We start from the raw sequence: 24,974 nt of genomic DNA, 5'->3' as shown, positions 1-24,974 counted from the left end.
TCGGTGTTAAAACAGAAGCTTGGGCATGTTGGTAATTCATTGTGTAGAACAGCGCGAAAAACACGACAGGGACGAACGAAGACAACAAGACGAGCGCTGACTTTCAACTGACAAGTTTATTGCATGCCTGCATCCATATATATGAACACGTTCACACAATAAATGAAACAAGAACAACTAAACAAACACCGAAAAGTGTAAGAATGCAATCGAACCATGTGTCATCCAGATTTTCACAACGCATCATTTTCTCGTGTTCATAAATCTTACTTCACGTTCCGATAAAGCTATAGACGGGCTGCTGATACAAGTTTCCTTTATCCTGTTGATTTCTTTTGCTTCTAAAATCTCCCGTACTGTCTGGTCATTATGCCGATTGATTATTTTTGCTTCCTGTAGAAATGGCTGGCAAGCGTCGCTTTTACAGTCCCTTCGTGGCAGCAGATGAAGGCGCAGTTATGCGTGAAAATTTTGGATCTGAAAGTCATTCTTCCATTTGAATCACATTCTTGACGTCCCTACACTGTAAAGAAAGTCGCACCCTTTTCCATGTCTTTAACTAACACCCTCCATATAGGGAGTATTGAGGTACTGATGCACCCATTGAAAGGGTGTATCAGTACTTTAATGCAACCCTTTTAGAGGCTGTTGGTTATGACACGGTTATCTACAGTTAAGAGTGCGATTATGTTTATAGACAGAGACGGAGCCATGCATGTTTTACTGATGCTATCGATCGTGAAGGTAGCAAGGGATGAGAAGCAGGGTTACAAGATAAACAAAAGCACCGAGTGGTTAAGTAATGGTTCGAAACATGCTCGGTCATTAGGAAGGCGCTGCTTCCAAAATTTGAGACAAAACGCTCGCCTAACGAATGCCGCGCTATATTAATTGACTCTGCTCCTCGCAAGTGCGCCATGCCAAAGATTTTGTACGTCAGACGGCTACCGCCAAACCCCCTGGCGGTGCATGGGAATAAGAAAAATTCAGCGTTTCTAACTTTAAACAATTTAAAAAGCTTTGAACTGTTGGCATCGTTGCCGCGTCGTCCAAAAATGGTGTGCATGCTGGACGTTTATCGCACTACCTACTGTATTCGCGCTTTCGCAATGTCTGCTCTCATCTGAGCTGGAAACGGAATGTCGCTTCCCGGACCCTCTCCACGCGACGGCTTCCGAGTCCTTTCCTGGCGTCGACTTGCCTTTCCGCCTCGCCGCGAATTGATGTTTTAGACTATTTTGTTTCTAGTTTCGCATCTCCACTTGGGTAACACCGACGTTGGTGTTTAGGTATGTGTAGAGTCACTGGAAAATTTTCAGAGTACCGCAAAGGTGCCCGCGGGCGCCATCTTCCTTCCATACCACCGGACCCAGCCGCCGTCTGAACGGCAAGTGATCGCATTCGTAGACTTCTAACATGTTTTGAAGCTAGCAAAACTGAAAGATTTTGGTATGTTTATTCAGAACAGTACCACCAGTTATTATGTGGTTACTAACTTTATTACTTTAGTCTGCAATCGATGGGACAAGATGAAAAGTGTGGGTGAACCGGCGAACACTTCAGGGCACCTGCTCTTGTAAATCGCCGGCCATTTGGATCAACTCGTGTTCTACGCGCAGTGCAGTGGTGTTACAACATTATAAAGTGACCAAGTGCGGAATAGCAGGTCTGCGAAAATCGCAGGAACGTGTGCGTATATTGTTAAGTCGTTGAGAATGCCGTCCGCTGGCGACGCTGTGCCAGACGCGGTAAAGACACGGAGGTCGAGGAGCAGAGTTTACTATGCTCTGACACGATGAATCGCTTTGCATAAGCAACACAAAGTGAAGCAGCCGAGACAGCGTAAACAAACTAACATACAATTTAGTATCGCCGTCGCTGCGCTAAGAACGCCAAGCAGGGTTTCTTGAAGCATGTTGTTTTGCGCGAACTTAATTATTTTGCGGCGCCATCGGTAAGTGAGTGAAAGAAAACTAGCGCGCTGGTCGCGCCTATTTTCACCCTGAGAAACAACAAACATGGCCTACTATATCATCGCTATCACCGCACGGTTGTGAATATTGTACTTTTCATTGTGTAATGGTATCTCTTTATGTTGTTTCATCGCCACGCTTCATGCCGCCAATTTGCTAGAACGTTGCTCATTAACTGCGGTCAAAAATTGAAATGACATCGTACATTGGTTGACACACATTTGCCAAACGTTTCCAGCTGCGAACACACAACTATGGTTGGTTGATTCAGTTTATGGGGTTTAACATCCCAGAGCGGCTCATGCAATGAGACACCGTAGTGGAGAGCTCGGGAAATTTCCAACACCTGGGTTTCTTTAACGTACAACTAGAAATAAATGACTATAATAAATCTGTGCATAGAGTTTTATGTACATTTACATTAACAATAAAAAAAAAAAGAAGAGCCGTGGACGGTCATCGATCCGCACACGAACCCGTGCCCGTACGCATGCATGCACGAGCAGAGTGTGTGTGTGATTTCGCAGAACTTAATATAGATGTATCTGATGCCTGCTGGATGGATATTTAACTTAATGTGAGGGTAGCTTTTCCAAAATTCCTCATGTAAAATGGACGCTGCATATATTGCTGTGCACGTACGTGCGACACACGGCGTTGGAAGGTAAACACGTGTTGCCATTAGGCGAATCATGTTCACGTTGAATATTTCATGCGCTTCTTTCGCGGCTGAACGAACAAAATTTGAAATCAATGAACCAGCGTATTTCGCACAAGAAGGAGTTCCTTGATGGCAAGAATTTTTCCTGGTCGATTCTGTGAAGCCCCACCTACCACTGATGCAGATCACTCTTGTCGTTCAGGCACTTTCCGCATTTCCAGACTCAGGCCTGGTGCCGCACTAGAGGCACAGCAGAATTTCTCAAGTGTACACTGCGAAAAACAATCGGAATAAGAGGAAATCCCGCGCATGAAACGTATTCCGCGCAAGCGCTTGGAAGGGATATGGCGACGTGAAGTCGAGGCATATATATGCCAGCCCAAGCAACCACCGACATCCATCGGACGGCCAATGGCCATCCGTTTCGGATGTTCCGGATGGCCGATGGACGTCCGCGAACAGCCAGTGGACGTCCGTCGGCCGTCCGATGGGCGTCCAAATGGACATGTTTGTCTGACCAATGGACGTCCATTTCGGACGTCCGTTCCCGGATCTTTCTCGCATATTCGCATATATGCTGCATGCATGCTTTTTTCGCTCCCACGAGGCAATAAAATAGAAAAGCAGCTTAAAGTACAACAGGCATATTTTATTGTAAAATATCTAATTCATCAATATGACGTAAAACTTGAAGCGCACATCCATCTTCCGTGATGAAGTGGAAGCAACCAGCTTTCTGCAAAAAGAGAGAAGAAAAAAAACAGGTTAGTAAATCGCCTGTAGCTCATGCACAGCATAATCCTTGACTCGAGGTTTTCTGGAGGCCAATAACAAGAAAATTGGGTATTTCTCATATTGTATCTGCCCTACAACACTTGTTACAAGCAGTCTCAAATACCGAAGTTCTGCCCTCCTTTCCCTTAGTTCACGCCAGTTATATCGCACCCGCTATCTTTCGAATATCACATAGGTTCATCTGCAATGCTTCAAGGATAAAGCTAAATAAGCTAAACAGTTCAGAAGGCAGTATCATACAGGCCATACCTAAATTAAAATAAGCTGATAACGAGCTTCAATAATTTCAAGCACAGAAAAGGACACTGGCTATCTGAAATGATTTTTTTTTTTTTTTGTAGTGGTGCACAACTTTCAAGCTCGCGAGCTTGGGTGATTATCGCTTATCGCATTGTACAGGAGCAGTTATGCATTTTATCACTGTAATGCACTGCAGCGCAGACTGTGCCCTCGCAACCTGCAACTTGCATTGAAAAATGCAGAGCATGCCACTTGCGAAGGCAAGCATATTAAAAAAAAAAAAATCTTTGAAGACCGACTGTTTACCCAGCGCCTTGGTTGACGAAAACAAGGAGGTTGGTTATAAGCTTCGCAAGATTGTAAGAGTGGAACGCGATAGCACCTCCAGCAATTTCCTAGTTTGCGTAGAGGAGAGGGAGAGCCAACTCAATCGACATACACGGACGCCACCGCGCCGATTACTCCTGGTTTTCGGTGTAACTAGCTCCTTAATGCTATCGCGTTGAAATGTGTCAGTAGGTTCACTGCGCTGTTACATATTCATACAATTTTCGCTGCGCAGATTTTCACAAAGCTCGATCGCAGTACTCACTTTCAAACGCGGTCGCTTTCGCCGGAGTCGTCCGTCCTGATGTGTTGTCGTCGTGAACCACTGTTGCTCCAAGGGGGTAATCCTTTCACACTAGGAACTGGCACAACTGCGCAATCGTTGTCCTTGCAGCGCACACAGATGGGTGAAGGGATTAGAGCATAGTTGCGTGCACCCGCACAGAACTAAAAAAAAAACTGCTGCCGCGAGCCGTGGCGGCAGGACGACAGCCGGCAATGGCGGCACAGAAACACGTGGTACGAAACTACGGCAGAAACATTCATGCGCAGAAATGAATTGGCCGTAATAAGTTAACACTATATTTTTACTGAATATTGTTAGGTTCTTTAAATAGGTACCCTTTCTTGTGAGGATATTCAAGCGAAACCTACCATCCCCCCCCTCCCACACACACACACCACACTGCAATGGAATACGCAACTTTCAACCAAACAGTACGGCCGCCGGCCGGCGGGGACTGGCGGGGATTTCAAACAGCAAAAAAACTATTTTTGTAAAGACCCACAGTGCAAGGTAATCCGGCGCTTTTGTTCGCCAAGACGTGGTCGTGGACCATCGTGGATGGCGAAGCCGCGCAGGTGGTACATGTAGTACATACGTTAAGGCTCAACTAGAGTAACAATTGAAGATCACGACCGCCGCTACCAACGGATACAACGAATTGCGGCATGAAAGCTGAGAAATTAATGACATCGCCCCATACTGTATGTGCCAGAGTTTTTTAGGCCAACCAGCTAATCATTTGGTATATAATACAATTCGCTATCTCAGGGGCCGAATGGAAGTTGCAAACCTAATTGGATTTTCTATTGGAATTTTGAGTACCATTTGGAAAATCCGAATGGAATTTTACACGCAATTGGAACTATTTGGAATGCCCAATTGGTATTTGCAGAACCATTTGGTTAATCCAACTGGACTAATCCATTGGAGAGGTGGTGTCCAATATTGGGTCCAGATAACCATTTGCAGGTCCCAATTGGCCCCAATGTTTCTCTTTTTTTTTGACCAGGTAGGACACATCTCGAGCATTGAAGACAAGTGTGAATGTTGAAACAGAATTTTGTCAGCGAGGAAATATATGTCCTGGAAATATACTCGTCCGTACGTACATCGGACGTACACCTCGTCTCTCATGCGGATATACAAAAACGGACGTAGTCTGTACCTCCGACGGACGTACGAATACGGATGTCCGAAACCGGAGGTTGTACGTATGTCCGACGGACGTACAATTTCGGAAAAGGACGTTCGGCTCTAGCTCGGACGTACAACGGACGTCGGTGGTTGCTTGGGAGCGACCTGGAGAAACAGTGGGGGCAAATCTGCGACGGAATGAACGGACAGCTCGGCAGTAAGAAAATCTGGCTCTTGCTCCGACACCTGTTCGAGCCAACACAAACAAAATCTGCTGCGCGGGATCACCTCGCACAAATTATACAAACGTATGAAGGTACGGACGCGGAGCTACTAAATACATTATGCCAATTATGTATTTGAACACGACACCTAGCACTAGCCCACTCCCTATGTATAGAGGACTCTTCAAAGAACAGTTGGACGAGGGCTTTACGGAAGCGGAGATGTTGTACGCGATAGGACAACTCAGGACGACCTCGTCGGCGGGACCGGACGGCGTATCAAACAAAATCCTCAGGAACCTAGACATCGGCTCAGTTTCGGTCTTAACTGACCTCATGAACACCTACTGGAGGAAAGGAGAGGTACCACAGGAATGGAAACATGCGAGAGTGACATTCATACCGAAACCAGAGAAGATTAACACATAGAAAACCTAAGACCCGTTTCGTTAAAGTCGTGCCTCGGCAAACTAATGGAACACATCGTTCTTAACAGGCTGCAGGGTTATGTAGAGGACAACGACCTCATCCCGGGGCCTCAACCATGATAGGATTCAGACTCAACCTCTCCATGCAGGATGTCATGATTCAGCTGCTGTCGAGGGATTCTGGACCGTAGGTACTGTCATGGAACAAGGACAATACTGGGGCTTGATCTCTGTAAAGCCTTCGATAACGTCTCGCACGAGGCGATATTAGAAAAGCTCTCGCTTTTGAATCCTGGAGAGAGAGTCTTCGGGTACATCCGGTCCTTATTCGAACAGGACGACCGAGATCACTCTCGGCGCGGTCAAATCATACCCCATATCTCTGGGTGGAAGGGGAACACATGAAGGCTCTGTGATGTTGCCGTTCCTCTTCAACATTGCACTTATAACACTGCCCCCTAGACTCGCAGCCATCGAGAGGCTACAACATACGTTTTATGCGGATGAAATTACCCGGCCTGTGGGTGAACAGCGGAAGTGATGCCCAAATAGAAAGTGTGCTTCAGCAATAGTAGACACCATCGAGATTTACGCTCTAAAGGCGGGTTTGAATGTTCACGCTGTAAGTCCGAACTCCTTGTAGTTCGAGAAAGCCCCAATCGAAAGAACAGACCTCCGCCTCCTGCAATCAGGGTAGAGCTCGAAGGACTGCCAATCAAACAATTAGACACCACCAGAATCCTAGGCATGTTCATTCAGAGTAACCACAGATATTTAGCAACATTAGATAAACTGCACCACAACGTCACCCAAACAGTCAGAATAATCAAGCGCATAGCCAACAAGAGGAGGGGCATGAAAGGGAGGGGCATCAGCAAGCTAGTCTACATCCTGCCCTATCTGCACCTTTACCAAGACAAAAAGCAAAAGGTTGAGCTTATCCGGCAAGCTTACAAGACAGCACTAGAACTATCGAGAAACAGGCTTCTAGCTCTTGGAATGCACAACACACTTGATGAACTCAAGGAAGCGCATTTAATATCGCAGTACTCCAGACTGGCGCGCACCAAAGCCGGGAAGCTTGTCTTGCTGAGGCTAGGCATCAATGCCGAAGCCATGGCGGACGATCCCAGGCAAGTATACCCACAGCAATTGTTATCATGCCCCTCCCTAAGAATATGCACCCCATTCACCACGAAAGCAGGCGACTAGCACGCGCACGTGCACTACACACCAAATACAAAGGAAACCAGTCGGTTGCTTACGTAGATGCGGCCGAATATGTAGATACGGACCTAGGTTTAGCGCGATTTGTGCGGTGGCTGGGGCCCGTGAGTCCATGTCTTCCAAAATCTTAGCTTCAGCTACTGCACGCACCAGAACCTCCGAGGCTGCAGAGGAAGCAGCCATCACACTAGCCGTCGCTAAGCAAGGCCCAGGGGATACTCTGGCGTCAGCTACAAACACGATCCTTCCCCTGCCCCAAAGTATATTCATATATATTCAAAGAGCAGGTTGACCCAGAGTGTGGCGTCGACGCCACTTTAGACCACATTACTTGGGAGTGCGCGGCCTATCCGCCAACCGCCGGTTTGCTGCCAGTACCATGTCTGGGCCAAATCACAAACGCCATGCTTCGTAATCTGAAAGACCAGTCGATCACCAAAATTATGACATTCTTTTACCAGTGCTGGGTGAAGGGTGTCCTCCCGCAGTCTTGACGTCATGCGAAGGTTATATTTATACCCAAACCTAACAAACCACTTACACTCAAAAGCCTTCGCCCTATTTCGCTAACCTCTTGCCTCGGGAAGCTTTTCGAACACATGTTGTGTTAGCGAGACTTACAGCACATATGGCACACAACAATTATATCCGCACAGCATGGTGGGATTCCGACCCCATCTGTCCGCACAGGACGCCATGCTGCAACTCACCCACGACATTTCTGACCCACTACTTTCTTGTCACACCAAGGCAGTCTTAGCTTTGGATCTTTCCAAAGCTTTTGATCGCATCAAACATCAGGCGACCATGACTACCCTATCCACATTGAATGTAGGTGCACGAACGTACACTTATATTCGAGCATTCCTCACTGACCGCACGGCTGAGGTACACTTCGGCCCCCTTTCTTCCTCCTCCTACACGCTTCAAGTGTCGGCACCCCGCAAGGGTCCGTCCTCTCCCCTTTTTTTATTTAACGTTACTCTAATCCCCTCGCCCGAAAACTGTCAGACATCCCGCATCTGAAACACACCGTCTATGCCGACGACATCACGCTGTGGACCACTCACGGCAGTGATGGCGATATAGAAGACACCATACAGGAACCAGCCACCCAGAACGAAAATTACACAAGGAGCATCGGGCTGTCTTGCTCCCCAGATAAGTCCGAACTGCTGCTCATCCGCCCCAAGAACCGCCATTTCCCCCACTTCCTTATTACTAGTGAACTGAATGGAAGCCTTGTACCGGAAGTTGAAACCCTCCGCGTATTGAGCCTACACATCCAGGTCAATGGTAAAAACACCACCACCCTAAGGAAACTCAGGCAGGTTGCAGGTGCGATATCGCACCTCATCCGCAGAGTTTCGGGCCACCATAGGGGACTGAAGGAGCGCGACCTTTGTCGATTCATCCATGCCTTCGTCCTCAGTTGTGTGCTTTACACTACCCTTACCTAAAACTGTCCAAACATGACATAAACGCTTGGATGCCTTGATCCGTAAAGCATACAAGGTCGCACTTCACCTTCCACTCAACACACCCACAGACAGATTGCTATAGGCTTGGGTCTGCACAACACAATTGGGGAGCTCGTGGAGGCCCACCGACAGGCTCAATACATCAGACTCACGCAAACATCCACTGGACGGTATATCCTAGAGGCCCACCGACAGGCTCAATACATCAGACTCACGCAAACATCCACTGGACGGTATATCCTAGACTCCCTTGGAATCAGGATACCGGCTAACGACCCCACCCTTCTCTCTATCCCTCGATATATCCACCAAGGACTACGTATCAAGCCACTCCCGAAAAATATGCATCCATCCTACCATGATCAACGCCGCAGAGCCCGTGCAAAGGCGCTCCACCGATATTATGGCGGTGAGTCGGACGCCGTATGGGTGGACGCTGCATGCACGGGTGATGAAGCGACCGCAGCCGTGGTGGATTCCTCCCCATCCCCTCTCATCACATTACCTCTCCCCACAGACACCTCCCCAGAAGCTGCAGAGGAAGCTACCATTGCATTAGCCACAACCCGCACGGAAACCCAGTACATTTTAACTGATTAAAAACAGTAATTCTAAATTTTGCACGTGGCCGAGTCCATGTCCCTGCTTTTAGCATACTGGACTCGCCCGATGCACCCCCGCCCCGCCATGTGGAGCTGATATGGGCGCCTGCGCACTCCAAGAATCCCGGAAATGAGGCTGCCAACCTTTTAGCTCGAGGTTCTTTAAACAGAGCTCAGGTGTCCTCTAATCCGGGATTTACGAAAGAGCGCATGCACTCGTTCAGCGAGCTGACGCAGGCCTGCCTACAGAGCCATCGCGCCAGCCTCGTGCACTTCTGATCCTCGCGCCAGCTCTAGCCCCCACCCCACCCCTCCCTAGACAATAAACACGCAACACTATGACGCGGACTGCAAACACACACTCTTCCTTCACCCCTTACCCTTTCCCACTACCATCCCTCCTTCACACTCTTGCTTGTACCATTTGCCCAGAACAGCTTTAATATTGCCTCTTCAATCCACATCCTCTCCCTCTGATCGGAGGACCCTCCCCCGCGGGGTTTAGAGCAACTGAAGACCTGGGAGGACAGGGAGACCCTGCTGCGTTCGGAGGACCCGGCCGTGCAGATCGACCATCGCCATCGGCCGGGCTGCCAGTGTTATGATGATCCTCAGGGACATAAACACTTGAATCTTAGTGTGGTCGTGCGGGGACCCAGGGGCCCGCGCGCCCCGAATTCCTACGTCTAATAACGGTTTTTTTTCTCTCTCTCCCATCTCTGGAGGAGTGGGAGGCCGTGCTGCGCTGCTCGGACCCTGCCATCCAGGCTCGGGTCTCTGAGTGGGCCGAAGAGATCGTCGACAGGACGGCGGCCATCTGGCGCGGCCAACAATCGAACTGAAATGTTTTCCCATTCTATCCATCCACCTCCGCTGTCTGGCCCGTGCGGACAGAAGAGAAAAGAAAAAAGAGGGAGAGAAAGTCGCGTGCCGCGGGGAGGTTGGCTGATCCTGGCCATGTTATAGTGCTCTAGAATCTTCTAGAGCACTATAGCCATGTCCTGGCCCTGATAGGGCTGGGATAGGTACCGCCGCTTCCGGTGGGGGCTAGCCTGCGACCGAATTTTTATCTTTTGTAGGCCGCCCTGCCACCGCTTCAGTGGTGGACGACGGCCGCTGCTGCTGATGTACAATGGCTGCGGCGCGCCCTTTCTATCCCTCTTCATTTTCTTCTCTATTTTCTCTTCTGTCCTCACGAGGCAGCGGAGGTGATTCAGCCGTTCAGCTACAGAGCCAGTACCAGGCCCGTGTATTTTCTTTTCCTTCTTCCTACAGCCACAACAACGCCCCCTGTGCGCAATAACGGCCTACAACAGATAAAATTTCGGTGGCAGGCTATAGGGGGCTAGGCCCCGCCGCAAACGACGTTGACCTACCAGTCACATCCCTCGTAGGGCCAGGAACAGCCACACTTCACCCGTCGGCCTGAAATAGCAAATAATTTTGTTCCCACCCTGATTCCTTCATTGCATGTTTTTATCAACGTTTGTTTTAGTAACGCTGGTTTTCACCACCACCTTCACAACCAAAACTAGCTCCTCCACCACCAAAGCTACAAGATCGAAACTGAAAGTGTCCAAAAACGTTGCACAGGCGAGTGCAAGTTGTGCGCTCAATATGCCCTAAAAATAGAAATAAAGGCCGAGAAAGAGAAAAAAAAGATAGTGGGAAATGCGCAGCGCGCCTTGGACTAAAGTCGGATCTAGGGATCTACAGACTTTACGACTTTCCGACTTTACCCCTTTACCCTTTTGCCTTGGAACTTTACCTTGGATAGGCGCCAAGAGAGCGACCGTTGGTGCCTGTTGTTGGACGGTTGGACCGTTGGACTTTTCTCCTACTGTGTACATTAGCACAAAGACGCTACTGAGGCGTCGCGTCAAGTTGCACTTGGTGTTGTTTTAGGGACAGTTGCTCAGTGCGAACCACATGCGAACGTTGCTAGTTTTCGATGCTATGCCACAATATGAATTGGGCCTAATAAGGTGAGTCTGGGATAACCACGTCGGACTACTGTCACATGACAGTGCATGTTAATAGCAGCGTAGCGGAACTCACTGGCACATTTAGCTATATTAAGCTTAGAAAGGTTGGTTACGTCCCAGAGCAACTCGGGCTATGAGAGACGCCGTGGTGGAGGACTCCGGAGATTTCGACCACCTGGGGTTCTTTGGCGTGCACTGATATCGCACAGCACACGGGCGCCTTGCTTTTCGCCTCCATCGAGAGGCGGCCGCCGAGGCCGGGATTCGATCCTGCGCCCTTGGGAACAGTAGTCGAGCGCCGTAACCACTGCGCCACCCCGGCGGGGCTTAGAAAGAGTACGCGAGCTCCCCATTTCTCCGTTCTGGTGTTTGGGTCATTGAGGAGTGAGGATACAAAAAGAGGCGAAGGTTGTTCCATGCTTTCTTCACTCCGTTCTCTTTAAGGGGTAACGAAAAATTCGCCAAGAAATTTCACGTATATATCCTCCGAGCGGTGCCGGACGCCCTAGAAATCAATCCAAATACAGCGCCAACCTCGCTCATTTCACGAGCGTGGATTACAGCTGTGAATGCCCCTCAAGTGGAGCTCTGCAGACCAAGTTTTCGATCGATTAACGTGATGTAGTCAACATATTAGCGTGAAATTGCTAGTGAATGACAGGTCGAAATGGGTAGACACCGTTGGCGGTAGATCTTCTTTGAACTGTATTTATAAGCAGTTTGCCTATGAAAGACATTCAGGGGATTTATTCAGGAAACTCTAGCCACAACGAGGGATGGAGAAAACATTAGGAAACCTCCATCAGTCCTTCACACAGATGATGTCATCCACAGATTCAGAATCTGTGGCCATTGCAATAGTTCCTAAACAGCTCCTACTGTGTAAACCTTAGAAGTGTTGCGTTCCCGACTTATAAGAATGGGCACTAGAGCATCTCAAATGCTTAATGCTCATTGACTAGGTAATTCAGCCACCACTCATTAATCTGCATGGAAAATTCAAGCAAATGATTTACAGTGTGCTTTTAGCATTTCCCCTCTCACATGAGAGTCGATGGTATTATGGCAGTAGATTGCCTTATACAAGTAGTTTGGTTTCAAGTACAATCACTCAGTGTTTTAAAGGAAAATAATTAGTGAGTCAGGAGAGAGCTTGAGAATGTTGTCTGCAGAATTCACTTGCATTCTGGCACTGTACTGATGTGTATAAATTACAACATTTACTCTTTGGCCGCCCTGCCTTGATGGCTCTGTGGTTAGGGCGCTTGACTGCGGAACTCGAAGAAGCAGGATCAAATCAAGGCTGCGGCGGTCGCTTTTCCATGGAGGCAAAAAATAAAGTTCTCGTGGACGGTGTGATATCAGTGCACGTTAAAAAGCCCCACGTGGTTGAAATTTCTGGAGGCCGATACTATGGCGTCTCTCGTAGCCTGAGTTGCTTTGGGATGTTGAACCCTACAAACCAAACCATCCGGACCATTACTATGTTGTTCTGTTGAGTGTGAGGCACAATTGTGCGAAACCTGAGGAGATCAAATGGGCCAACTGACACTTGCTCGGTTAGTGTTTCCCAAGATTCATTAAGCAAAAAGCATGGAGAGGTGCTTTCTGATGTTACTAGAGGCCATCATCTTTCTGGGGCAGTGGTAGAAGTTGTAGTTTGTTTAGGTGTGACTTAGGTAAAGCAAAGGGGTTCTCCGAGGCTTCTCTGTAAGGTTAATATTTGAGTCTTTTTTTACTGATAAGAAGAATGGACAATTTTTCATTTTCATTTCATATTCCTCTTGGTAGTTGAGTCGCTGCGAATAGGTAGGTCGTTTGCAAGCAAAAAATTGTTTCAAGGAGTAGACGTCAAATTTTAGTTGTGTGCTCTTTCCTTGAAGGCTAGATTACCTTGAAGGCTAGATATGAAGGCTAGATTACCAAAGGTTCATTAATGCTAAGAGACAGTGGATTTACCATAGCAGGAGGATGTAGACAGTCATGATAGATGTGATTAGAGAGTTTGTAGCGGTAAGGTTGCTGTAGCTCGCACAGAACATTGTTAATCTTAGGCACGTGGGGCAGGCCTCTGTTCCAATAGGCTGGTGGTAACACCAGGGAGCTGATTATGCTGGATTGCATATGAGAACTGGCTAGTTTATAGTTTGTTGTTTAATGTACCAAAGCAACTCGGGCTATAAAAGACACCGTAGTGGAGGGCTCTGGAAATTTCCACCACCTGAAGTTCTTCAAAATGCATTGACATCACACAGCACATGGATGCCTTGCTTTTCGCCTCCATCAAAAAGCAGCCACCGCGACTGGGATTTGATCCTGCATCCTTGGGCACAATAGTCGAGCACCATAGCCACTCTACCACCAGGGTAGGGCGCATCTGAGAACTGAAGCAAACTTTTTTTACTGATAAGAAGAACGAGCAATTTTTCAGTTTCATTTCATATTCCTCTTGGTAGTCAAATCGCTGCGATAAGGTAGGTCATTTGCAAGCAAAAACCTTTTTCAAGGAGTAGACGTCAAATTTCAGTTGTGTGCTCTTTCTTTGGAATAATGTGGAGCACATTAAAAGGCTGCCCCACCGCCGCGGTGGCTCAGTAGTTAGGGCGCTCGACTGCTGTGCCCAAGGACGTGGGACCGAATCCTGGCAGCGGTGGAAGCTTTTTGATGGAGGTGAAAGCAAGGCGCCCGTCTGCTGTGCTATGTTAGTGCATGTTACAGAACTCCAGTTGGTCTAAGTTTCCAGAGCTCTCCACTGAGTCGCTTTGGTATGTTAAACCCCATCACCCAACCAGCCAACCAACCATCAAAAACCTTAGACAGCCATGTGAATTGCGCCAACAAGCAATCAAAAATTAATTCTATTCCCTTTTGCTTTTTTGGTTCGAGCAGTTGAATGAAGGTTGTGCTGTAACAGACAATTTGAGGTCAAGTGAACCATTCAAGATTATAATATTGTTACGGGGAATATTCACAGTACGACAGCTGTCCACACCACTGAGGATGATCACCGCACAGATAACAGCACTCGTCTGTGTCTTCTTCTTCTGGGAGTCTGTCGCACTTCTTTTTCCTCAGCACGACCAGCGAATACCGCTCAGTAACACTACACCTTCCCCCCCCCCCCCCCAGGAAAAGCACAGTCACGGTGCGTTCTACGTTAGTGAAACAGAACGTGCATAATAGGGCTTCAGGCGGGAGACATGCACTATTTCAGAGGATGGCACTCTGGACGAGAATTTTGGAGGCACAGATTCAACTTCGTATGTGACGTTGGTCACAGGGCGCAAAACTCGGTAAGGGCCTGTGTAACGGGGCAAACGTTTTTCACACAAGCCCACGGACGGCACGGGAGCCACAGCAAGACGAGTGACCCAGGAGTGTACCAGACATCACGGTGGCGACTGTCGTGCTGGAACTTTTGAGAGTCTTGGGATGCAGAGAGCCTAGCATGAGCTATCCGGCGGGCATCATGAGCGCGGGCTACAGCATCACTGGCGTAAGTATTGGTGTCGTCTGCCGCGGGTAGTGAGGTGTCGAAGGGCAATAACAGGTGTCGGCCAAATAACAGATAAAATGGAGAGTATCCAGCGGTAGAATGAACAGATGAATTGTAGGCGAATGTCACAAAGGGTAGATGAACATCCCAATCCCGGTGGTCGTCAGAAACATACATGGACAGCATGTCTGTGAGGGTAGGGTTTAGACGTTCCGTGAGGCCGTTGGTCTGGGGGTGATAGGCTGTGGTGAATTTGTGGCGGACGGAGCACGAATGGAGAATTTCGTCAACCACTCGCGACAGGAAGCAGCGGCCATGATCAGTTAGTAGTTCACGAGGGGCACCATGATGTAGAATCACGTTTTCTAGGAGGAAGTCAGCGACGTCTGTGGTGCAGCTGGTCGGGATAGCTTGGGTAATAGCATATCGCGTAGCATAATCGGTGGCGACGGCGATCCATTTGTTTCCTGAGGTGGAAACTGGAAAGGGCCCAAGAAGGTCAACACCTACACGGAAAAACGGGTCAGTGGTTATGGGGATTGGCTGCAAATGGCCTGAAGGCAAAATTGTGGGCTTCTTTCGACGCTGACACAATTCACAAGTGGCAATGTATTGCTGGACGGAGTGGTAGAGCCCCGGCCAGCAGAAACGTCGGCGCAGGCTGTCGCATGTGCGAGAAACACCCAGGTGGCCAGCCGTAGGAGCATCATGGAACTGGTCAAGGATGGTGGAACGCAGATGTTGAGGAATGACGAGCAAAAGGTCTGCGCCGTCTGGTCGCATATTGCGTCGGTATAGGGTGTTCTCGTGGAGTACATATAAGGCAAGAGATGGGTCAGGCCGGTTGGAGGTCAGATGGAGGATAATGGAATGGAGCAAAGCATCTAAGTGTTGTTCGTCGACAATGTTAGAAAAGGCCGACACAGACAAGACACATGCGTCATCGTCAGAATCTGTAGGACTAGGTGAGTCGACTTGTGGAAGCCGGCTGGACTTGTACACGACGGAAAATGTATACTCTTGTAATCGAAGCGCCTAGCGCCCGAAAAGGCTCTCTCTGAGGGATCTCTGAGGGAGGAAATCCAACACAAGGCATGATGGTCTGTTATAACAGTAAAAGGGCGGCCAAACAAATAAGGACGGAATTTTGTAATAGCCCAAACAAGTGCCAGGCACTCTCGCTCTGTGATAGAGTAATTTTGTTCAGACGTAGATAGGAGGCGGCTGGCATACGCAATCACCCTTGTGCGGCCGTGTTGTCGCTGGACAAGTATAGCTCCAATGCCATAGCCACTTGCGTCGGTGCGGAGTTCAGTATTGGCAGATGGGTTGAAATGGGCCAAGATGGGTGGAGTTGTGAGAGCAGCAATAAGTTCCGAGAAAGCTGCAACTTGTTCAGGCCCCTAAGAGAATGAAACGTCTTTCTTGAGGAGATTGGTGAGAGGATGAGCTAGGGCTGCGAAATTTGGGACGAATCGTTGGAAATAAGAACATAGGCCAATAAAGCTTCGAACTTCGCTGGATGAACGTGGAGTGGGAAAATCTCTGACGGCACGAATCTTGTCGGGGTCAGGCTGAACGCCGGCAGCATTAACTAAGTGACCAAGGACTTTGATTTGTCGGTGACCAAAGCTGCACTTTTTGGAGTTTAGTTGCAGTCCGGCGCGGCGAAAAAGCGCTAGGATTGTAGAAAGGCGACGGAGATGGCTTTCAAATGTAGACGAGAAAACTATTACATCGTCAAGATAACAAACAAGTGGTCCACTTGAAGCCTCAGAGCAAAGAGTCCATCATGCGTTCGAAGGTCGCTGGGGCATTGCAAAGGCCAAAAGGCATGACTTTGAATTGATAAAGGCTGTCAGGGGTGATGAACGCTGTTTTTTCACGGTCTCTCTCGTCGACAGAGATCTGCCAGTAGCCGGAACGAAGGTCGATGGACGAAAAGTAGCTGGCTTTGTGCAAAGTATCAAGCGCGTCGTCAATAAGCGAAGAGTATAGACATCTTTTCTGGTTATCTTATTTAAATGACGATAGTCAACGCAGAATCTCCAACTGTTATCTTTCTTTTTGACCAACACAACAGGGGATGCCCAGGGGCTACTGGAAGGCTCAATTATGTCGTTCGCCAACATTTTGTCGACCTCTGTTTGGATGACGCGTCGCTCGGCAAGTGAAACACGATAGGGCCGCCTGTGAATAGGACTGGCGTCACCAGTGTCAATGCGGTGCGATGACTGACAACTGTGGTTTGACCCAATGAGCGGGTACCAAAGTCAAAAAGGTCATTGTAGGTGAGCAAAAGCTGTTTTAACTCTGCGGCGAATTCAGGCTGGAGATCAGCTGCAATCATGCTTTTAACAGGATCAGGGCGCAATGTAGACGACGAGGGGGGGTTGCAGTGACGGCATTTGGATTATCGGTAGTCGGAGCTGAAATGGCACAATCGGTCATCGGGGACAGCGCTTTTAGTGAAATTCCTTCGGGCAGAACTTGAGTTGACAAGCTGAAGTTAAGGACCCGGGAGAGTGGCACGGTTCTGGGAGATATGCGCAATCAGATGAGGAAGGGTGACGTGCCGCTGCAGGATGACATCAGTAATGGGACACACGAGATAGTCGCCGTCAGGGACGGGTGGGAATGGTGACATAGGGATGTAAACGTCAGCTTCAGAAGGAAGGCGGCAGGACTGTGCTGATCGAAGGCGGGGTGAGCAGGAGGGGTCTTCAGAGCAGAGCGGAAGGTCCAAGCAAAGTAAGCCGGTAGAGCAGTCAATGAAGGTAGAGTGGGCTGTTAAAAAGTCAGTGCCAAGGATAACGTCGTGGGGGCATTCCTGGAGGACGGTGAACAATACTGGAGCATGATGACCACCAATGGTAACTCGTGCTGTGCGCATGCCAACCACGGCAGCAGGGCTTCCATTGGTGACACGAACTATGGGCGAAACGGCTGGAGTAAGGACTTTTTTGAGGCGACGGCGAAATGAGGAGCTGAGAACGGGACAGTCGGGCGCCTGTATCAATGAGAGCAGCAACGGGAACGCCATCCACAAGGACGTCGATGCGATTATTTTGTAGGGCAGGGGTCAGCAGAGGTTTTTCAGTCCAGGGTCACAGATGGAGTGTCACCTCCAGGAGCTGCATTGGCTAGTTTTCCGGTATGTGGCTGGAATAGGACGGGGACGAACTGCGGCGAGGAAGAGAACGCGAGCGTCGGGTCTGGGGGGATGGCGAATGGTTGGCAGCACGAACAGGGACCCGGGGGTCAACACTGGTCTGGTCGGGGCGAGGAGAGGAATAGCGAGGGGCACAGTCTCCGCGACGGTCGACGTAGGTGGATTGACGAGATGGCGTGTACCAACGGCTACGGCAGTGACGGGAAATGTGGCCAACGCGGGAACAAGTAAAGCAGATAGGGCGATTGTCTTGGATACGCCACTCATTCGGATTGCTGTACCGATATCGGGGCGTGAAACCGGCGGTGGGTGAGGCAGCTGCAATCACTGGAGAGGCAGGTCCTGAATCCACGGTGTCGGTGCAGCAGGTAGAAGGGAGACCCATATTCGCAACCTCTTGGCGAACAAAAGCCTGAATGAGTGGTATTGTAGCCAAGGGGTTGTCGGGGCTATGCGAGAGTGAAGCTGCGGAAGTGATTGCCTCAAGCTCTTGGCGGACGATGCGGGTCAAAGTAGTGTCATTAGCTGGCGGTCGAGGAGTCGGAAGATCGACACAGGAGGAGCTGGCAGCTGTGTTTGGTACCAGGTCGAATAATGAGATATGCGCCTGTTTCGCTTGCTCGAAACATCGGCACACTTGTAGCACAGAATCCACGGTGGAACAATCCCTGCATAAAAGGAGGTTGAAAGCATCGTCGGCAATGCCTTTTACTATGTGGACAACTTTATCCTCCTCAGGCATGGCGTGGTCGACTTTGCGGCACAGGGATAGGACGTGCTGTGTATAAGTCATGCAAGACTCTGTAGACATTTGGGCGCGAGAAGCGAGCGCCTTTTTGGCGGCGAGGTGACGGCCAATGGGCTTTCCGAACAGTTCATGGAGTTTCTGCTTACAGATATCCCAAGATGTGAGGTCCTCTTCATGGGTTTGAAACCACACCCGCGCTGTGCCAGTGAAGTAAAAGATGATATTCGCGAGCATAAGTGTGGGATGCCACCTGTTGTGCTTGCTGACTCGTTCGTATAGGGCCAGCCAGTCGTTGATATCAACGTCGTCGGTCCCACAGAAGGTTCCGGGGTCATGGGGATGGGCCATGACAACAGCAGGTGCAGCGGCAGTAGATGTAGTGGCGTGAGTAGTCATAGTGGTGGTAGCAATGTGTCAGCCGCTGCGGAGATCCAGCTTGTGACGGGGATCGAAGGAATCACCTCCACCAAGAGATGTTGCGGGAATATTCACAGTATGACAGCTGTCCACACCACTGAGGATGATCACCGCACAGATATCAGCACTCGTCTGTGTCTTCTTCTTCTGAGAGTTTGTCGCACTTCTTTTTCCTCTGCACGACCAGTGAATACCGCTCAGTAACAATATGGTCACTAGTGTTTTAGTTTATTTAGTTTATTTTAGTTCACACCAGCTCTTATGCAAACCTACTCAAGAACCGGAAATAAAAAAAACAGCCAGCAGTGATTGTATCACAGTTTTTTCATTCCTCTGTCATCACATCCAACATTCAGCTGGTGAAGCCAAAACCATAATGGCACAAGAAATAAATTCAAATAATAGGTGAAGGTGAATTCCATGTCTAGTGCTCAGTTCCAAAGAAAAATACATTCATGCAGAAATTTTGCTGTCTCCACTCCTTTTAAGAGCTCAGTAATAACCTCTACAATGTCACTATAAGCCTTTAACCGCCAAATCCGAGCTGTACTCTTCATGGCATAGCGTACCAAAATCGCCAATGACAAGTTACACTCATCCGCCCTCCAGCCCAATATTGCGGTGCTGCCATCTCGAAAGACAAGTTACGGTCGTCAATTGCATTGGTTGTGATTTGGAACACTAGAGAGAGTTAACCATAAAAAAAAGGCATTTTGCGCCTTTGGCGCCTAATTTGAAGGCTCAAAAGAGTCATTTCACAATGCACATGCACTTTGGGAAAGCTACCCTCGTGAACAGATTTTTTTTTTATCTTTTAGTGTTAATTCTAACCACAAGCCATCGAAGTAATATATCTTCAAAACCGTAATTACATAGAAAAAATATGGTCACTTAAAAGAAATTGGCAATTATGAAGTAAATGCGCCGTATTTCAGTGTGTTCTACCCATTACTATGGCATGCGCTGTGGGAAAGCCACCCTCGTGAACATTTTTTTTTTCTTGTGTGTTAATTATAATCACAAACCATCGAAGTAATATACATTCAGAAAAATAATTACATGGAGAAAATTATGGTCACTTAAAAAAATTGGCACTTTTGGTACGTTTTTCGGAAAATAAATTTGTGGTTAAAGGGTTAAAACAGAAGGGGCCCTTCGAGGCAGTCCCATTGGCACTCTTTACATGACTATCCAGGGGTGGAAGCGCTACTCCATTTGCTCCATTCTATTCCAAAGCACAATATTGCTCCAAAACTGCTTCAAACTAACCACCTAAGTGTATTGGCAATACATTTAGCGGAAGGCCGTTTTTGCTGCACAGTGAACTATTGTATTGCCTGCAAAGAATGTGATCCAATCCAATTAACCTGTCATAGTATTGTAGTATGCTGTAACCATGAGAAGCGCAGCAGGCTGGTGGCATGTTTGGGTTGTGCATCCTAGATTTGGGAGCTGCCATAGCTGAAACAATGATAGCGCCATGGCGGCAGAGGTATAGCGCACCTTGTACTGTGCCTAATACAAATAATATTTTTGTAATGTAGAGAAGCAATTTTGGAGCAATAATAACATTTGTTTGGAAATAAATTTAAAATGAGGCTCGAGCAATTGAAGGAAATTTATTGCGGAAAAATGGTATTCATGTGACATAGCACCTCTTCCCAGCCTTGTCAATTGCCTGGGAAGAGAGAAGTTATGCAGTTACTGCAAATTGCCATGAGCCGTTAGGAAACTTGTCCAGCTGCATAAAGCTATGAGTTCTAGTGCTACTTCTGTGAAAACAGGAAGGTACTGCATGATTGAGTCTGTTTGTCAATAGCAGTTGTGCAAAGCCTATGTCAAGCAAGAGCTTACTTGAATTGTTTTAGGGGTGACACACCGAAGGTGCTAGTCACTAGAAATTAGAAAGCAATAAAGGGCTTATTGCCAACATGCTGAAATTGAGGAAGTGCCAGTGTCCTTCAAGGAAAAAAAATATCAGGAGCCACTGGTTGAAGGAGGAAAAGACTACCTTCGAGTGCAGTCTATCCTTCTTAGGAACACTGCTGACGAGTGTCCAGGAATTTATCGGATCAGGCATGGGATTGGAAGCGATAGGAACGAGGTAGAGAGCGGAAACATTCTGCTTAATTGATGTGTATTGGAGACTAGTGGCAATGCTTGAGCACATCAGAGTGGCAGGCTCCAAATTTCTCTGTCAAAGTAAGCAAAAGGTCAATTTTTTCAGTCAAATTTTGTGTTCAATTAGGAAGTGGACAAGCAAGCACTGGATTTGCTACTAGTCTATTTGGTATTGTTGCTCAGGTCGGCTGTTACTTTAGACATTTCTACATGTTTTGGCAATTAGGGTTGTCAAATAAAAAGAAATCAGATTGTTTTTTTTTTATGTTAGCGATATAAAACTGAAAATAATCGAAGCGTTTGACCATAGAAACATGCTCCAGAACATAATTTGAGTGTTCCAAAACTCTCATTTTATGCTGGTTCAGAATGGCTTTATTACTGCTCCCTGAGCTGCTCCAAAATGCTAGAGCCTGCTTCCACCCCGTGTGACTGCCCAGCTGTATGAGCCATGTTCTTTAATGCTAACATACTGAGAGTGCTTGGTTGGTTAAGCAGAAACCCAGGTGACGAAATCAATGTACTAGTACATATATTACAGGGGTGAGAGTGCTGCTCCAATTTCTCCATTCTGCTCCAAACTGCTTTCCCTGCTCCATCCTGCTCCAAAATGCAATATTGCTCCAAAACTGCTTCAAACTGGCTGTTTTAATGTTCTGCCACCAAATTTAACAGAACACGGGAAGAATGTCATTGCGCCAATGGCAAAGATATAAGGCATCTTGCACTGGGCTTAGTACAAGTCAAATTTTTTGAAAGGGAATGAAGCATGGAGCATAATATATATTTGTTCGCAAGTAAATTCAGTGTGAGCCACCGGTGATCGGAGATAATTGCAAAAAAATGCACTGTTCAAGTGACATAGCACCTCTTCTCAGCCTTTTGAATCGCCGGTGGAGAGAATCGAGATCAGCAAGTGAAGCAGGTAGCGCAGACTACTGTGAGCCATTAGGAAGGATTCTTGTCGAACTGCAAAAACTGCATGAGTTATTCTAATGATTCTGCTGTGAAGACAAGCAGGTACTTCACCATTTAGCCTCTTTGTCAATGACAAGCTTGCCAGGCCCACAGCAGACAGACAAAACCATACTTGAAGCGTTATAGGTTGTTATGCCAAAGCTGTCAATCACTAGGAAGCTTCTCAACAGTGTTGGAAAGGCATATGGGGTCTATCGTCAAAATATTAAATATGAGCTCCAGAATTGCTCAAGCAAAGAATGATGAACTATTGGCAGGAGGCAGTGAAGTAAAAATGCTGCAGGATGGAAAGGCTTCCCTTCAATGCCATCTATCTATATCCCAAAGCTGCTCCAAAATGTCTGAGCCTGCTTTTACCCCTTTAGACATCCGCCATATTTACAAACGGACATGACGATCGAGGTCGTGTTGCAGTCGTCTGCGATCCCACGGCAGGCAAAAAGTACGGGAGTGGCACTGGTGTGAAGCTTGCCAAAGCACGTTATTGTCGTCTGAAGGCGCCTTTTTGGCAGACGAAATATGTCCTCAGGAATTTATCAGCCAAGGATAGGATCAAAAAGATCATCTAATACCCAATGTCTGGGGGCTTTGAGGTGTATTCTAAATAAGTCAATAAAATAGATATGCACAAGATAGGGAGCGGAAATGTCATGCCCATTAATCTGAACTCCAAATTAGTATCGCTGCTAAGCGCCTCGAAGTGGTAGACTCGACATTTGAATCAAGTCAAAACAGGTAAATGCATTAGACAAGATGTTCAGTTAGGAAGTGTGCTTGCTGCTAGTTTTTTCCTAACCTGTGTTATATATCTTTACATGCTTTGGCCGTTTGTCTTGTCAGATATGAGTGCAAAGTTGGAAAGGCATTGAACTTTCGTAAAAAGGAATCAGATTGGGGATTTTATATTTCAGAAAAAGAAAACTGCAATTATCAAAGCTGTTTGACCTTAGAAACATACTCCAAAACATAATTCAAATGCTCCAAAACTCTTGTTTCATTGCTCCAAAGCTGCTCCAGAATGGCTGTACTACTGCTCCCAAAGCTGCTCCACAATGCTCGAGCTTGCTTCCACCCCTGATATTACCAATAACTAATATGCCAAAAAGTTCGTAATGTCAAGTTTAGTTTGTCGTAAGGTGCATATAAAAAGCTCTGCCTAAGTGTTTCTTTATAAAAAAAATTAATCCACCCAATCAGCTTTGTCTAGAAACGATGTCTTGAAAGGAACAACTTGTGATAATCGAGTGATCATGGAAAAACTGTTTCTAAATCCTTTGTAGAAATGATTAAATGCATATGTATTCAAGAATGAGAGATGTTGGTGGCACCTTTGTGTTCTGGCATTCTACAAGAATATAGAAATTTGGCGGTAATTGAGAATGGAAAAAGAATCATGTTCTTGCTAAATTGGTAAACCCCATGCCAATTTCCAATCATGTGGCAGTGTTATAAATATTGTTACCGGGAAACGCGGGACCAAAGTGATGTGCTCACTGACAAAGACGACGACTGAGGAACGCGGGCTCGACTAGGCGTTGAGAAAGAGGATGACGCTAACAGAGTGGATACTGCACGGCTACTGAAGTCAGCGTCGAGTTCAGCCCATCGCAGTGCCATTACATTAAGTACATCCCCGTAACATCTTGGTGGAGGTGCTGGGTACTCTCCATTCTATCTTCTCTTTGGAAGAGACCCTTTAGTGCCCTTCGACACTTTGCTTCCCGCCGCTGGCCCCGTCAACCTATGCCCGCGATACCATCGCCTGAGCCGACGCTGCTCGCCAGATTGCTCGTCACAATCTCACCATCTCTCAAGAAGCTCAAAAACGCCGCTACGACGCTCACCACCGCGATGTGCACTATCCTCCCGGATCTCTGGTGTTGCTCTGGCTTCCGTGCCGTCGTGTGGGGTTGTGTCAAAAACTTCTGCACCACTACACAGGTCCTTACCGTGTACTACACCCAGTGACCGACGCGACCTATGAGATTGCACCGCTCCACCCAAAGTCACCGACTGCTACACCCACTTCCGAAATCGTACATGTCGCCCGCCTCAGGCCATATTACTCCCCCTCCACACCGCACGCCTAATACGCACCGGGACATTGCCTTTTGCAGAGGGGGGTAGTGTTACCGGGAAACGCGGGACCAAAGTGATGTGCTCACTGACAAAGGCGACGACCGAGGAACGCAGGCACAACGAGGCGTTGAGAAAGAGGATGACGCTAACAGAGTGGATACTGCATGGCTACTGAAGTCTTAGCGTTGAGTTGAGCCCATCGCAGTGCCGTTACGTTAAGTGCATCCCCGTAAAAATATCATTGGTGCCTGAAAAATGACTGAGCAGTGCTTCGACTAATGTCGAAGGACAGAATTGGCTATTCCTTCCCTTTGGGCAAAAATTTTGCATTTAACCTATACAGCACATTAATAACACCTTTATGTGAAATAATAAAGGCACATGGGATTTTTTTTTCTATGTCCAGAATATTAGCCAAAGGAGTGAAAAGTTTGTGACAATGTGATGAGAATAAAGTGGTGAGAAAAAAAATGTTTAAAGGCTGTTGAAACTCCTTAAATTTGATGCAGTTCTTGAACCTAGCATGCTGAGTATAGGAGTGGCCATCAGATGGAACAATGGAATACAGAGAGATGTGCGAAACCTGAAGCGGCGTTATGG

General features: G+C 47.6%; 2 long non-coding RNA genes across 2 annotated transcripts in view; one reads left to right on the top strand and one right to left on the bottom strand.

The window, feature by feature from the left end:
- Positions 1 to 3,262: 3,262 nt before the first annotated feature.
- On the bottom strand, positions 3,263 to 4,650 carry LOC146178791 (uncharacterized). The gene is made up of 2 exons (XR_014700651.1): positions 4,262 to 4,650; positions 3,263 to 3,370 (listed from the first exon to the last, which is right to left on the bottom strand). It is a non-coding gene; the product is annotated as an uncharacterized LOC146178791 (long non-coding RNA).
- A 6,477-nt stretch (positions 4,651 to 11,127) lies between these two features.
- The window catches only part of LOC146178790 (uncharacterized), a 29,793-nt gene continuing 15,946 nt past the window's right edge, over positions 11,128 to 24,974 (top strand). The window contains exon 1 of the long non-coding RNA XR_014700650.1: positions 11,128 to 11,363. This is a non-coding gene — a long non-coding RNA (uncharacterized LOC146178790). The remainder of the gene's footprint in view (positions 11,364 to 24,974) is intronic.

The sequence above is a fragment of the Amblyomma maculatum genome, chromosome 9 (assembly GCF_055883805.1).
Source record: "Amblyomma maculatum isolate TAMU_Amacu chromosome 9, ASM5588380v1, whole genome shotgun sequence".
In the NCBI taxonomy this organism is placed as follows: Eukaryota; Metazoa; Arthropoda; class Arachnida; order Ixodida; family Ixodidae; genus Amblyomma; species Amblyomma maculatum.
This window is presented reverse-complemented; position numbering and strand designations above follow the sequence as displayed.